Raw genomic sequence first — 15840 nt, forward strand, 5'->3', positions numbered from 1 at the left:
GTGGAAGAGTTGATGCACTCCCAGAGTGCATCCTTCTTTGCATTCTTGATTTTTCAGCGGTGGGCAAAGTTGCAACTTGGAAGGAGGTGAGGTCTTCGCTGGTTTGGCTGTTCCTCTATTTTTTCTCTAAACGTCTGGGGATATGCTTTGATTCTTGGAGTTCGGTGGTGGACCAGATGTCTTTCATAGGTATGTGTTTGGCCGATGTCAGTCAGCGCATTCGGTGATCCATGCGTTGAGATTGTGCGCTGCTGTGTTGGCATCATCGGAGGGAGGGATTTGGCGAGAGATAGGGTGAGTTGCTCGTTGGTGATTTTGTTCCATTTTCTGTGGGGGGGTCCTGGGTGTGTGTGTGTGGCTGCTGGGTGCGGTGATTATGAAGTGTGTGCAGCAGTGGTCTGTCCAATCTGGGGGGAAGATGGTCTTGATGGTGATCCGGTTGCTTAAGGTGAAGATAGGGTAAAGTGTGTGTCCTGTGATGTGGGTGGGTGGTGAGCTAGCTGTCTGAGGCCAAGGGTGGCGAGGTTGTCAAGTAGGGTGGTAGTGTTTGGGTCGGTGCAGTCCTCGAGGTGGAAATTAAAGTCGCCGAGGATGAGGTAGTTGTCTGGGACCAGGGCCTTGGGGGGTACCAATGTCTACAATGTCGTCTATGAAAGATGGGCAGTGGCTTGGTGGCCTGTATACCAGGGTGCCGTGGATGAGGAGTTGTGGTTGGATAGGACCAGGAAGTGAAGGTCTTCTATGCTGGTGCATTTTTTTTCTGGTATGGCCTTGACACGTATTTAGTACTTGTGTACAATGGCGAGTCCGCTGCCCTGCGGGAGGGTCTGTCCCTACTTAGGATGCTATATCTGACAGGAATGGTGATGGCGATGTCTGGTGCCGAGGTGGGGTTGGTTTAGGCCTAGGTAAGGAAGGCGATGTCTGGTCGGGTGGTGTCGGTCAAATCCCAGAGTTTGGTGGAGTGTTTGTGTAGGGAGCGGATGTTCAGGAGCAGGTAGTTGATGGGGTTGTGGAGGTTGCTGGTATCTCTGTGTGTGGAGAGTACTTTCAGCTTGTTGAGGCTGAGTGTCCTTGCGGGAGATGATACAGCAGTTGCTGAGATGTCCGGTTTTGAGGCGTAGGAGGGTCTCGGTGTCATAAAGGAGGCAGGCCAGGGGATGGTGTAACGGAGATCCAGGGTTCCTGGCGCTGGGTGCGGTCCAGGCATGGATGGGTGCCTTCAGCGCACCAGCGGCCGCCATTAAGAAGGGGAGAGGGACGGGGAGAGTGGTCATCTGGAAGGTGGGAAAGGTGCTTCGCTGGGGGTGAGTGGGATTGGGCCACAGGGGTCGGAGCAGTGTGGGAGGGGGGCAGAAGAAAGGAAGGGAGATGGAAAACAAAAGGAAAAATTCGTGAAGAAAGGCAGAAAAGCAAGATTGAAAGATTGAAAGAGGGCAGAGGGAAAGAGGAGAAATGGAACAGGAATAACGAGTGAGAAAAGGCAGAAAAAGCAAGAGTGAAAGAGTAACTGAGAGAAAATACTTACTTGTGATGGCCACTAGACCACCAGGGATGAGGCGCAGAAACAAGCCTGCAGGTGGAGGAGGGCCTCGAACTGAGAGCCAGGAGGCTTTCAGTGTGTCCCAGGCATGAGGCAGAAGCAGCAGCAACCAGAGGAGCTGGGAAGAGCAGCAGATGCTGACCAGGAGGAGTTAGTTAGAGATATATTTGGAGCAAATTTACTTGCTGTAGGAGTAGTCTTGTATGATGAGCACCTCTGAAGCTTTATTGGTAGCAAACATTAAGCTTGTAGCAACTAGATCTATGGTTTTCCAGAACCGCTATGCTTTAGGTTTCTTATTGGCTGAGAAAGGCGGAGTCTGCAAAATGCTGAAAATTGAAAACTGTTGTATTTATATTCCAGACGATAGTAGAAAGATAGTAGAGTATGCAAAGAATATTTCTGACCTAAAGCTTGATCTTGAATCTCTAGAAACTACCAATATAGTTCAAAGTTTTGCGAAAGGGTTTACCACAGCTGCTTGAGGCAATAGGAGGAGGAATCCTTACAACAGTATTAGTTCCTGTTTTAATAGTAGTAGCTTGCTTCCTTACTATATTGGCAATATACGAGACGATAATAATATTGTGTTAACGATAAGAGCTAGAGACATGAATAAAAAAATGAAGAAAGATTTGGAACTGAGTGACAGAATATAAGCGATTGAAAGAAAGAAAGAGAAAGTTTTAAGAGGAAAAGACGAGAATCTGATGATGAAGATGAAAGTGAAATGTGACAAATACATTTGTGATTGAAATTTGTGATGTTTCCGAACTATCAGATGGGGGAAGTTGATAGAGATTTCATTTAGATTAAAATCCAATAATTAATGTCACATATGAGTGAAAATTAGGCCTAACCAAAAGCTGCACTTTAAATATGCACTTTCCTTTCTAAATTTTGCATGACCCGAATTTACCTGACTTGCTTGATTGCTAATGTTAACAGATTACAAAACAGCTTTAACTTAGAAGAACTGTTTTATCATAACCTTTACATTGCATTTGCATGGCACTAACTTTCTATACTGACAAAGAAAGTTATAGTAATTTATATTTTTTAACTGCTTGACCTGCATAGGAATCTCAAAACGTGCTAAACTAATCTGATGCTTACTCCTTTAAAAATAGGCTTCTAGAGTAAAGTTGTGTGAGAATGGAAATGGCAGAATGAGAGAGCAAAGCACGTAGGACAATATTCCAACATTTCAAGACTAACGTTGAATTAAATAAAATGTATTGCATGCTTAGTCTGTTCTTTGTTCGAATCTACCATCAAAACAGAAACTGCTCTACTCTCATATTTCTACTGGCTCCTGATTGGCTGTCTAATATCTTGGATGAAACAGTATAGCGAAAATGTATTATTTTTGTTCATATTATAAAAATGTGTCCCAGGGGAAGACAGAGATTGTGGAGATTGACCCAGACAGTAAAATAGGAGAGACTTGCTAGCTTGCTTTGCTCTCAGATTCAGATTCATTCTGTCTCTCGCTGTGGAATTCAGACAGACTTTGCTCTCTGCTCAACCTATTTTTTATCAGAGTCTGTTACAGTATTCTTCATGAGCACTGATAGCTTAGCTGACTAGTCTACCTCTTGAAATATTTTTCCCTTTATAATTTTCTGAGCACAAAGATTTACTTTTACTGACTTAGAATACTAGAATAGGACCAGATTTCGAGACACACTTTATGCAATGCTCTGTGAAACGCGTTTGACTAATAAAGAATAGATTTAAAACTTATGATGAATAAAAATGTAAACTATAACTGAAACTCACCTTATTGGCTTTGAAAGTATATTTAATGTGTTAAAATTGAAAAATTGTAGCTTTACATCTCTAGCCAATTTTAGGATTCTCCGCTCTCACAGTTCCAATGAAGAGGCAGCTGTGTGGTGAGGCTTTGCAGGGCTTTGCATTACTCACCTTCAATTCTGATGAGGCTGGTAGCTGTGTGGTGAGGCTATGCATCATTTTGCGTTGCTCAGTATCAGTTCTGATGAAGCTCCAGCTGTGGGAGGAGACTTTGCGGATCATTGCATGGCTTCACACTAGATTTGCTGGAGCTTTCAGTTAGGCCAGGAGCAGTTCTCTCTGATGCCAGCCATGGGCCCAGGGCCTGGACCGCAGGAGGAACTGCCTGGGGCTCTGTAACTCACTCCAGCAGAGGCCAGTAGGACTCAAACAGGACCATTAGCAGATCTAGGCAGGTCCAGTGCAGAAGGGCAGCTGGGAAGTTTCAAGGAGGTCTTTGGAGCTGTTGTTGTTCTTGTAGCTCAGAGCAGAAGGTTAGTCAGCTTACCCTTAGAGTCACAAAGATAGCCTGTGTTGTCTGGAGCATGTCCAGTCTTCTTTCACAGACAACAAGGCAGTTCTACAGAAGCAGGGCAATCCTTTAGTAGTATCCACAGGCCCAGGAGTATACTGAAGAGTAGGTGTGAGAGTCCTCTTTTTATAACTGGTATCCACTTTTAAATGGAGGAAACCTCTGGAGTCCAGAAGTGTCTGGAATTTCCTGTCTTCTTCTCCTGATCCAAGTCTGTCTGTAGGCACAATAGGCTGGTGTGAGATGTGTGAGCTAAATCAGTGCCTCTGAAGTGCAAGTGTGATGGATGACATCCATGACAGTTCTGCCCCTCTCATCAAGTCAGGATAGCCCATCCTTCCAACACCCAGACCATCTATTGTGTGGCTGTCTGGGAGGAACACACAACTACCAACTGCCAACTACATATAGCCATGTGACCCAGGAACAGGTTGCAGACACCAAATCGTTAGGACAAGAATAGGACAACTTTTTAAAAGTGAAATTTTCAGAATTGTAACACAATTGAACTTTACCATCAAAAAGGGTTTTAAATTACAGTTCCTCAGACACCAAACATGATATTCTTTCCTGTTCCCAAGCAAACATTACCACTTATTAAATGTAATAAGGCAACCATTTGTTATCCTATGGGGAAGAAGGCCTTGCAGTAATGAAAAACCATTTGAGAGTATTTTACTACCAGTACATGTTATACTTACAAGTACGTGTCCAGCTTTTTCAATACAACACACACAGTCCAATGGGCTGTTTAGGGCCAACCCTAGGAGTTAGAAATGGGGTCTCTATTTGGCAGAGGTATACACCCTTGTTGAAGTAGGGACCACAATCCTAGTCAGAGTAAGTCACAATACAATTCAAATTATCCTGTCCCAACCCTCTGCTAGCTTGGAATTTAGCAGTCAGGCTTAACTTAGAATGCATTGTATAAAGTATTTGTAACATAGTGAAAACACCACAAAAATACACCACACAGGTTTAGAAAAATAGATAGTATTTATCTCAATAAAATAAGGTAAAAACAACAACGATCCAATACGTACAAGTTGAAACATCACTTTTAAAAGGTTTAAAAGCATTTCAGTCTTTAGAAATAAACATTTGTCTATTTGTTACACACATTACCTGGTCTGCGTAAAAAATAACGATGCATAGAGATCGCAAAGGAGGAGATGCGTGAAAAAATAAGGTGTTGTGTCAGATTTTCTGATGTGGCACAGACGATGTGTCATTTCTTTGGACGCTGCAACGGTTTGCATTGTTTTTTGGCACGCAGTCTTGGTTCCTCATTGCGATGCAGGGATATGTTGACACCCAGGGATGAAGCTTTGAAAATCCTTCAAGTGCTGGGAGAAGGAACAGTGGCTGAGTCGATCCGGTATGCGATGAGTCGATTTTTCCATTGTAAGGTAGGTGCTGCATCTAATTTCCAGATGGGAAATTGGGTCTCCGTTGTTCTGGTCGGCTGTGTGGTGATTTCTCGGTCGGCTTTGCATCAATTTCTGCAGGTGTTGTGTTGATTTTTCGACGCACAAGGAATTTTCTGAAGATTTGAAGTCTTTGTTAGCCCTGAGACTTCAGAAACAGCAGGCAAGTTCAATCCAAGCCCTTGGAGAGCACCTTTGGGGAAGGCAGAGTCCTTCAGCAAAGTCCGAGGTCAGCAGGGCAGCAGGGTAAAAGCAGGGCAGCAGTAATTTCAGCCAAGCAGTCCAGATGAGTCTTTTGGGAAGCCAGGCAGCTCCTCTGACAGGGTGCAGGTGTAGGTCCAGAGGTTTCTGAGTTGGTGGGGTCAGAAACCCAGTTTATATCCCCCAAAATGCCTTTCAAGTGGGAGAGACTTCAAAGAGTGGTTTTGAAGAGCACAAGTTCCCTTTTCAGCCCAGTCCTGCCTGCCAGGGTCCCAGTGGGGGGGGTATCAGGCCATTGTGTGAGGGCAGGCCACTGGTCTGTGAAATGTAAGTGTCAGGCCCTCCACACTTCCAGCCCAGGAAGACCTATTCAGTATGCAGATGAATGCAGATGTGACTGAATGTCCTGTGTTTGTGGTTGCCGGGGTGAAATGCACAAAGGAGTTGTCAACCAGCACAGACCAGACTTTGATTGGAGAGAGGCTGTAAAGCACAGATGATTTTGAATGCAGAAAAATGCTCACTTTCTAAAAGTGGCATTTCTAAAATAGTACATCCAACTCCAAAAAAAAGCAGGATTTCCTTTTATCCTTCTGACCATGCTAATAAGCAGGATTTCCTTTTACCATTCTGGCCATACTAAATATGACCTGGTTAGCCCTTTCAGATCGGAATCTACCACTAAAAATGTATATGAGGGCAGTCCTAATGCTAGACTATGAAAGGAGCAGGCCTCACAGTAGTGGAACACAAATTTAGGAGTTTTTCACTACCCATACATATAAAACATGTACAAGTCCTGCCTTTTACCTACATAGCAACCTGCTCAATGGGTTACCTAGGGCCGATCTTATGGGTGACTTATATGTAAAAAAATGGGAGTTTAAGGCTTGGCAAGTGCTTTTAAATGCCAAGTCGAAGTGGCAGTGAAACAACACACACAGGCCTAACAATGGCAAACCTGAGACTTAGTTAAGGGGCTACTTATGTGGGTGGCACAATCAGTGCTGTAGGCCCACTAGTAGATTTCAATTTACAATCACTGGGCACTTCTAGTGCACTTTACCAGGGATTTACAAGTAAATTAAATATTCTATTTGGGTATGAGCCAATGTTACCATGTTTTTAGTGAGAGAGCACATGCATTTTAGCACTGGTTAGAAGTGGCAAAGTGTCAAGAATCCCAAAGCGAGCAAAAATGAGGTCAGAAAAAGAAGAATAGGAAGGAAAAGGTTTAGGGTGACCCTTCAGAGAGGCTATTTTCCAACATATCCCCCTTCTAGCCTACAGCCAGGGTAGACTAATCAATACTTTGATAGATTTCCCTGCTTAGCGCGATAGAACATGGTCAATGGCCTAATACTATAGGCGCACTTGCCAGTTCTACCCCTTTCTGAACTCAATTGGGCTCCTCTGTCTATACTCTCTGGGAACACTGAACTGACCCATGAGGGAACCTTCTCCTCTTCTGGGGGCCCCACCTGTAAAGCTCCTAAACTTAATTTGCTCAAACATGCATCCCAGTAGGCAGACAGTACCACTATGGCCAACAAAGTGATAAGGCCCGTTCCACTCCTTGGGTCTGACATCTGTCCCCAACCCAGGGAAAACTCTGTCCATAAAGACAGTTACCAACAGAGGACACTTACAGCTGTCAATGTCAAGAGCCAGGCCCCAGGCCATCCACTGCTAAATGGAGGCCCTGAGTGGGGCCATTGGGCAAGTTTCCTCGCCAGCCTTGGGGCTGGCAGAGAGTCCCCCATGGGCTCCTGAGCTTTCCCTGACCTCTAAGGCATCTCAGAGTGGGAGACAGTAGCCCCAGGGGTTTTTCACCCTACTTCCTCTCTACCTCCCTCCAGTTTAGGGGTGGTATCCTGACACTGGTCCATCAACCCAGGGTCTGTACCCTGAGGCTGAATAGTGAACAGGGGTGAGTCCTCCCTCACCTTTCCCCTACATCTGGGCTCCCATACCATCCTCTGCGGAGTGGTACTGACAATTCTCAGTTCTCCTGCCATCAGGGACAACTCATTCCCCAGAATGCAGTCAATTGGCATCTGGGGACTAACTATGACCCTTCTCGTGGTCACCTCCCTACCCCACTCCAGGTGACACCAGGGCCATATGATGGAAAAAAATCCTCCCCATGGGCTGGTGTCACCCTACACACTTAACCGGTGTACTGCTCTGGGGAAACTGGTCTCTCCACCATCATGGTATAACTAGCCCTGGTGTCCCTCAGAGCAGTGACTGGCACCCCATTCACTCTCATTTGGTGGAAGTGATGACTCCTACCCTCAGGGATCACCAGCTCACCCTCTGAGTCTATCTCCCAACTGAGGAAGATTATGGCATTTTCTATGACCTGCCTCTGGAGACTATTTTCCCTTATAGAGGTCCCACCAGTGGGTGGTTTCTGTGAACTGCTTTGTCCTAGCTGGGAGCACTCAAAGCTGTGGGGTTGGAAATGGGTGCCCTGGACCACCGCCCACCGAAACCACCACCCTATTTCTTAGATGGGGCATGGGAACCCTTTCCTCCCTCCTTACTCTGGGACTTGTCTGAGTCATCTTTAACCTCCCCCTCACTCTGCTGGGAGGAACCTGAACCACCCTTCTTGGGGTCACTCCAGGGTACCTTTTTGGACACCCTGGTGCTAGCCCTGAGGTCTGCCTCCTCAGCAAGCTTTCTGGGATCAGTCAGCTTACTGTCAACTAGATGCTGCCACAACTCTGTAAAGCAAACGCTGAGCATATGCTCTCTCAAGATTAAATTGTACAAAACAAAATAATCACTATCTTTATTGCCCCACACCCAGCCATTCCGTGCCTTAGTGGAAAAATCTATAGTCTACCCAGGTTTGGTTGGGGAGCTTGCTACTGTTCGTGAATCCTTGCAATACTTTTCAGGGGTCAGTCCAAATTTGCATTCAAAATGGATTTCATGGGAGTGTACTTGTTCTGGTTACCAACCTCTACTGTCAGAAGTGTGTCCCTCCTAAGTATTGGCATGTATTTCCACAAGCCCGCCCCCCTGGGCTCTTCAGGAACCCCATGTGCCGTCAGTGCAACTTCATAAGCAGCAAACCACTTATCAATGCAATCTCCCACCACATAACTTGCCACTAAATCCTTGGGTATACAAACCTTCTTGTCTCCAGCAAGTCCTGTATGTATTCTGCCACCATCACTGCTAGACTCATATTGCCTGAACTTGCGCTTCTGCTCTTTTAGACTCAGTTTATGAGCCAAGATAAGTTTCTTTTCAGCCAAGGCCTTTTCAGCCTCAGCTTGTTTGGCTTCTCTCTCAGCCCCTATTTTTAATCTTGCCAATTGCAGCTGAAATTCTCTCTCCTCCCTCATTTCCTCTGTGGTTTGGCCGTAATTTGAGACATTGCTCCCTGGTTTCACACAAATTTAGGGGTGCCATCCCCCACTGCTATTGGCAGCTCCTCGGTAGAGCATCAACTTGCTCCCCTAACTCATCATGCTCTTGTGAACGGGCTTCTCTCCAGCCCTCAGCGCCTTTTGGTACTTCTCCTTCTTGGAGGCTCCACCAGAAGGTACCCCCATCCTCTTGCAGAAGCCCTTCAGCTGGTTAATGGTGTATCCCTCCAGCTTAGTTAGGTCAAACTCTCCAGCTCCACTTGTGGACCCAGCCAGAGACATGATGTATAGGATATGATATTGATTAAAAAATATCAAGCAGAAAAAACTTCAGAAAAAAGAAACAACTCAAATCGCCCTCTAACTGTGGATAGGTAGTGTACACATAGTTATTTTATGGCACTGCACAAACACTAGTCCTATCATCACTGCTGATCACCAATGTCAGAAATTGGGTCTCTAGGTGGCAGAGGAATACACCCTTGTCCAGATAGAGACCACAATCCTAGTCATGGTAAATCACAACACAATCCAAATTATCCTGTTCCCACCCTCTGGTAGCTTGGCACTGAGCAGTCAGGCTTAACTTAGAAGACTGTGTAAAGTATTTGTGCAAACGATCATACAAGAACACAGTGAAAATGCAACAAAACTACTCCACACAAATTTAGAAAAATAGATAATATTTATCTGAATAAAATAAGGTCAAACTGACAAAGATTCAATAAGCACAAGTTGAAATTTCACTTTTAAAAGGTTTAAAAGAGTCTCAATCTTTAGAAATAAACAGGTGTCTCCTTGTTACACACATTACCTGCTATTCATCAAAAATAATGATGCATGGAGACCGCAGAGGAGGAGATGCATGGATAAAAACTTGTTGTGTTGGATTTTCAAACGCGGCACAGATGATGCGTTGTTTCTTTCCCCGCTGCAAGGGTTTGCATCGTTTTTGTGGCACACAGTCTTTGTGCCTCACTGAGATGCGTGGATATTTTGACACCCAGGGACGATGCATTGAAAATCCTTGGCGTGCTGGAAGAAGAACAGTCGCTGCATTGGTCCGGCAGGCAATGCGTCAAATTTTCCGTCATAAGGTAGGCTCTTCATCGAATTTTCAGGTGGGAAATCGGTGATGTGTCATTACGGTCGGCTGGTGGCAATTTCTCAGCCGCAATGCAGGCTTCGCGTTGATTTCTGCAGGTGTTGTGTCGATTTTCCAATGCACAAGGAATTTCTTGAAGAGGTGAAGTCTCTTTTGGCCCTGAGACACCAGAAACAGGAGGCAAGTTCAAACCAAGCCCTTGGAGAGCACTTTTGGGGAAGGCAGAGTCCTTCCAGGAAAGTTAGAGGCCAGCAGGGCAGCAGCCCTTGCCAGCAAAGCAGTCCAGATGAGTCCTTTAGGCAGCCAGACAGCTCCTCTAACAGGGTGCAGGTGTAGGTCCAGAATTGTTTGAGTTGGTGGGGTCAGAGACCCAGTTTATATACCCAGAAATGCCTTTGAAGTGGGAGAGACTTCGAAGAGTGGTTTTGAAGTGCACAAGGTCCCCTTTCAGCCCAGTCCTGTCTGCCAGGTTCCCAGTGGGGGTTTATCAGTCCATTGTGTAAGGGCAGGCCACTGGCCTTCCAAATGTAAGTGTCACGCCCTCCATCCTCCCTGCCCAGGAAGACCCATACTCTATGCAGATGAATGCAGATCTGACTGAGTGTCCTGTGTTTGTGGTTGTCTTGGTGAAATGCACCAAAAAGCTGTCAACCAGTACAGATGTTGGAGACAGGCTGTAGGCACAGATGGTTTTAAGTGCAGAAAAATGCCCACATCCTAAAAGTGGCATTTCTAAAATAGTAATATTAAATCCAACCTCACCAATAAGCAGGAATTCCTATTACCATTCTGGCCACACTAAATATGACCTGGTTTTAATTTCAGATCAGAATCTACCACTCAAAAGGTATATGAGGGCAGTCTTAATGCTATTCTATAAAAAGGAGGAGGCCTCAAAGTTGGGGGAAACGAATTTAGGAGTTTTTCACTACCAGGACCTATAAAACTCACATGTACACGTTGTGCCTTCTACCTAGATTTCACCTTGCCCTATGGGTTACCTAGGACCTACCTTAGGGGTGATTTATATGTAGAAAAAGGAAAGTTTAAGGCTAGGCAATTACTTTTAAATGTCAAGTGGAAGTGGCAGTGAAACTGCACACACAGGCCTAGCAATGGCAGGCCTTGAGGCATGGTTAAGGAGCTACTTATGTGGGTGGCACAATCAGTGCTGTAGGCCCACTAGTAGCATTTAATTTACAGGCCCCAGGCACATGTAATGCACTTTACTAGGGACGAAGAAGTAAATTAAATATGCCAATTGGATATGAGCCAAAGTTACAATGTTTTTAGGGAGTGAGCAAATGCACTTTAGCACTGGTTAGCAGTGGTAAACTGTCCAGAGTTCTAAAGCCAGCAAAAATGAGGTCAGAAAAAGTAGAGGAGGAAGGCAAAAGGTTTGGGATGACCCTTCAGAGAGGCCACTTTCCAACACTTGGGTTGACTTATATGTGTTAAAAAGATAGGTTTAGGCCTGACAAAAGGTTTATTTTGCTAGGTTGAAATGGCAGTTGAAAACTGCACATACAGGCTTTAATGGCAGGCCTGCGACATGTTTAAAAAGGCTACTTAAGTGGGTGGCACAATTAGTGCTGCAGGCCCAGTAGTAGCATTTAAGTTACATGCCCTAGGTCCCATGTTTAGAGGATAGAGCACAATAACTTTTACACTGGTTAGCAGTGGTGAAGTGCACAGAGTCCTAAAAGCCAACAAAAACAGGATCAGAAAGTAAACTGGTGAAGGCAAAACATTTGGGGTGACCCTTTATAGAGACCCAGGGCCAACAGCATACTACTTTCACACTTTCCTGGAAGCCCTGCATTGGATAGATCTGGAAACACACCTGCAGAGAGACCTTATTGGCATATCACTCCTTTACAGGAAATTTGGCTCCAATTAGCTGAGCCACAATTAGTTAATGGCCAATATGAATTAAGTATAAGAAACCAGTTATAAGTCCCTGACTCAGAATAGCTACATCCATGATACAGCAGCCCTCTGGAATAACTCAGAAATTAGGGTTGACCACAAGCCTCTAATCTGGATTCACTGGGCTAGGAAAGGAATTCGTACAGTGGGACAGGCCGTACATAAGGGAGTCTTCAAATCCTTTCAGACTCTACAGACCGAATTCCACCTGGACAATACACAATACCTCCAATATCAACAAATGAAACATAGTCTACTTTGAAAACTGAGTAGGCGAACAACTGAATTGCACCACTCCATGATCCACAACTACTTAGCAAAATGGGGGACATATATGAAACATATTTCGGGGCGCTACAAATCCATGACATATATTCTATATTCAAAATCCATCCATAAACACTTATTTCGACAGTGAAACCCTACCTTCTGGAATCTTTTTATGATACAGCCTTGGAGGAGGTAATATCAGCACATGACAGGAGCCTCAGAGAAGCAATATTGAAGTTCTGCTTTTTCAAAATCTTTCATGACTGCCACTGGTCTCCATGTAAGTAACACAGGGCAAAATTAACAAAAAATGCTCAATGCTGGAGATGTGGCCTTGCCAGGCAAGGCACAGTCCATTTACTGAGGTAACACTTGGCAATCCAACCATACTGGAACTCACTTTGGTACACATTGTAATATACCACTGACCTTCACATTCAACTTTCTTGTTAAGTTGGTGCTACTGCATGATATGCAAGACATGGACAGAATCTCCACCCATGAATAACAGTGGCTTGACACATCACTCTCATTGGCCCCATTTTGCGAAGTACAATATTGGAAACAACCCCAGTCTCTGACTCTGGATGAATGGACCCTGACCATGGCAGATATAGCATCCCATTAACATGTCATCTAGAAGATAAACAGCAATAATTAGAAGACACTTAGGGTCCCTTCTCACTCCAGGGATCCTTAGGGCAGACTACCACCTCATGTCTTTACCAACCTCCAAGGCTCATTGGCTACAAACATACCAAAACCTTTCCACCATCACCCCTCTTTACCTACCACAGGGAAAACAAACAACCAACACAAGCACCAAACATGACTTCTTCCTCCTTAGACTTTGTTCTTATGTACCCACCCATTTCCATATGGATCACATTATGTGCATGCAATCACACTCAATGGCAACTCTGATGCTTTAAATATATATATACAGGCAATCACACTCACTCGACTTACACACTCAAATTATATATTTACTTATTGTATTGATAGAAGTAGTTTTACTTATGATATATCTTGTGCATACATGATCATTTCATAACCAATAAAAAAATACAAATACAGAAGAAACAACTAAGTAAAAATATAAAACTGTTGACCAGAGGTAGGCTTTGCCTGACCTGATTGGCCTGAAAATCTAAGTTTGGCTTATTCACAACACATAAATGAATATTAATCACTGTTTTATATATTTTTATTATTTTTCTTTAACATTTTTTAACTTCTGATCACTTTTATGACATTTTGCTGTTTTGGTGTCATTTTATTATTACATTGGCCTTCTTTTTATGAAATCAAGAATGTCATGGTCTAAACTTCTCCGCTTTAATGTGGTCTTGTGATGCTAAAATACATAACACACATTTTCTCTATAGTAAGCATGTTGGTTTGAGCCACTGCAGCCAGGGGTATGCCCAGAATTCCTCAATGAAATCTTAATTTTATAGTCTAAGGGACAGATTTAGGAATCCGCGTGCCCCTTAGCGCTCCCCTATCGCCACCATGTGTACACCATATTTAAAATACGGCACACCATGGAGAAGGGTAGGGGGCAATAGTGTCATTTTGTTGATAGTATTACTGTACTCTGCAGGTGTAGCGCCACAAGTTTGGCCCTACTCCTGCAGAGTACATAGGGGCCCATTATAAATAATGGAAGCCCACTGTTGACGCCTGCTCTGAGCAGACGTTAAAAGTACTGAACAAAATGGTGCAAGGAAATCTCTTTTCAGCCCCCTAGTGGGGGAACACCCCCTTGCGAACATTATGCCTGGTGCAGGCATAATGTGCCACAAGAGTTTACAAAGTGGTGCAATGCATGCATTGCACCACTTTGAAAATATGGTACAGGGAAAATGGCAATTTAGCGCCACCTTAGCGTCATAAAAATGACGCTATGGCGGCACTTAGTTGGTGCTAGGGGTTCTGAAATCTGCCCCTTACTATGTACAGCTTCTGTTCTCTGTCATAAAGAGGATGGAATACAAAATACACAATACAAACATATACTTGGAATGGGATTTAGGTCAGCCCCATGCTCAAGATAAGCTAGCTGTCATGCCCATTCCAATTCTCTGCTTCTGATTCAATGATTTTCTTCCATATTCTTGTGTTTGTTGATGGCGGGTTACTATTTGTCATTCAGTGGGAGTATGTGGCACTGCCTCTTTCTGCTCACATTTGGTAGCTTCCTTTCTCTTTACACTGTACAACACTTTTACTTTCTCCCCCAAGGCAGTGATCATTCTCCTAAGTCTGCTCGCTTGATTCATCTCATCCTTCACCCCTCATTTTTATTTGCTCATTTCCCTCTCTCATCCCCCTTTATTCTTCTCCTCACCTCATGATCTCCCACCAATGCAGGGTCTGGCAACAGAAGCCTGCTGACACTTTTGAACAATGGAAAAACATAGAAAAAAATAATTAAAAAATGACTGCCACATTCACAGGTTGCATTTGCCCATGGTGTGATGCACCATGAAACCCACTGTGGAACACTGTGACTACAACAAAATAATAAAAAAATCTGAATTCTGGGATAGGTGCCAGAAGGCATTGACTTTGCCTCTGCTAGCACTACATAAGCTTTGTCAAAGTCAATACCAACCTTGGCAAAGTAAGACCGATTGGTATTGCCAATTGTTATTACTTCTTTGGAACACTTCTCGCTGTCCCTCTAGATAATACTCAAGTATTTCATACACAGTAATTGCAGGGCTAACATCATCGTTTTGAATGCTTGAGAAATGTTTCTTTTTCCAGCATCACCAATCGGGAGACACTTCAGGATTTAAGCCAGATTACATCATTTAACTTTCAATGAGTACAACCCTACTTTAACAGGGCCCCAACCCTTTTGATTTCCCCGCTCATCTTTTTTCAGTTCTGAACTTGCATTTTGCTTCCACTCCCATAGACACTCCCCTTTTCCTTTCATGCCCTACTTGCTTTGTGCATCCCCCACACTCTGATCCTTCACCTGCTTGTTTTTCCCTTGGAAGGGTGGCCAAGCCCGCATCTGGCTCTCCACCCTCCCCCATCTACTGCCACCCATCATAAACCCACTTGGCGTTTTGCTGCCCCACCCAGGGAAAAATTGGACACACTACTGCAACCTTAACCTCCTACCTTTTTCTCTGAACCACAACTTCTCTCCCCACAAATCCCCCACCAGTAACCTCAATTCTGTGAGGGAATATGCATTACCCAATTGTGACAGGAGCATCCTGTCTGATCTGAACAGTGCCTCATCTTGTTCTGTGATGTCCTCATGTCATAGTTTGGACTCTTGCTCTGAGCAAGACTTCTGGTCTCAGGATGACAGTACTTTCGTTTGTAGGTGACTAAGTCTCTTCCTACAACTAGTTGTAACTGTTGTCCAAACCTTACCGGCTCACTAGCAGTACCTCACCAGAAACACAATAGTAAAAGGTGATTTGTAGCAGTCGCTTACGCATGGACTCAAAGTAAGATTTCTCAGGGTTGTCGTGGTTAAACTGAAATTACCCTTTTCTCACAGACATATTATGTCTCATACAAACAAAGGCAATAACACAGATGCAGTGAAGTTATAATAGTTTTTATTTAACATAACTGCAATTTGCGATAAGTTGCATGAACTGCAATGATTAGGATAA

This window comes from Pleurodeles waltl, chromosome 7 (genome assembly GCF_031143425.1).
Source record: "Pleurodeles waltl isolate 20211129_DDA chromosome 7, aPleWal1.hap1.20221129, whole genome shotgun sequence".
In the NCBI taxonomy this organism is placed as follows: domain Eukaryota; kingdom Metazoa; phylum Chordata; class Amphibia; order Caudata; family Salamandridae; genus Pleurodeles; species Pleurodeles waltl.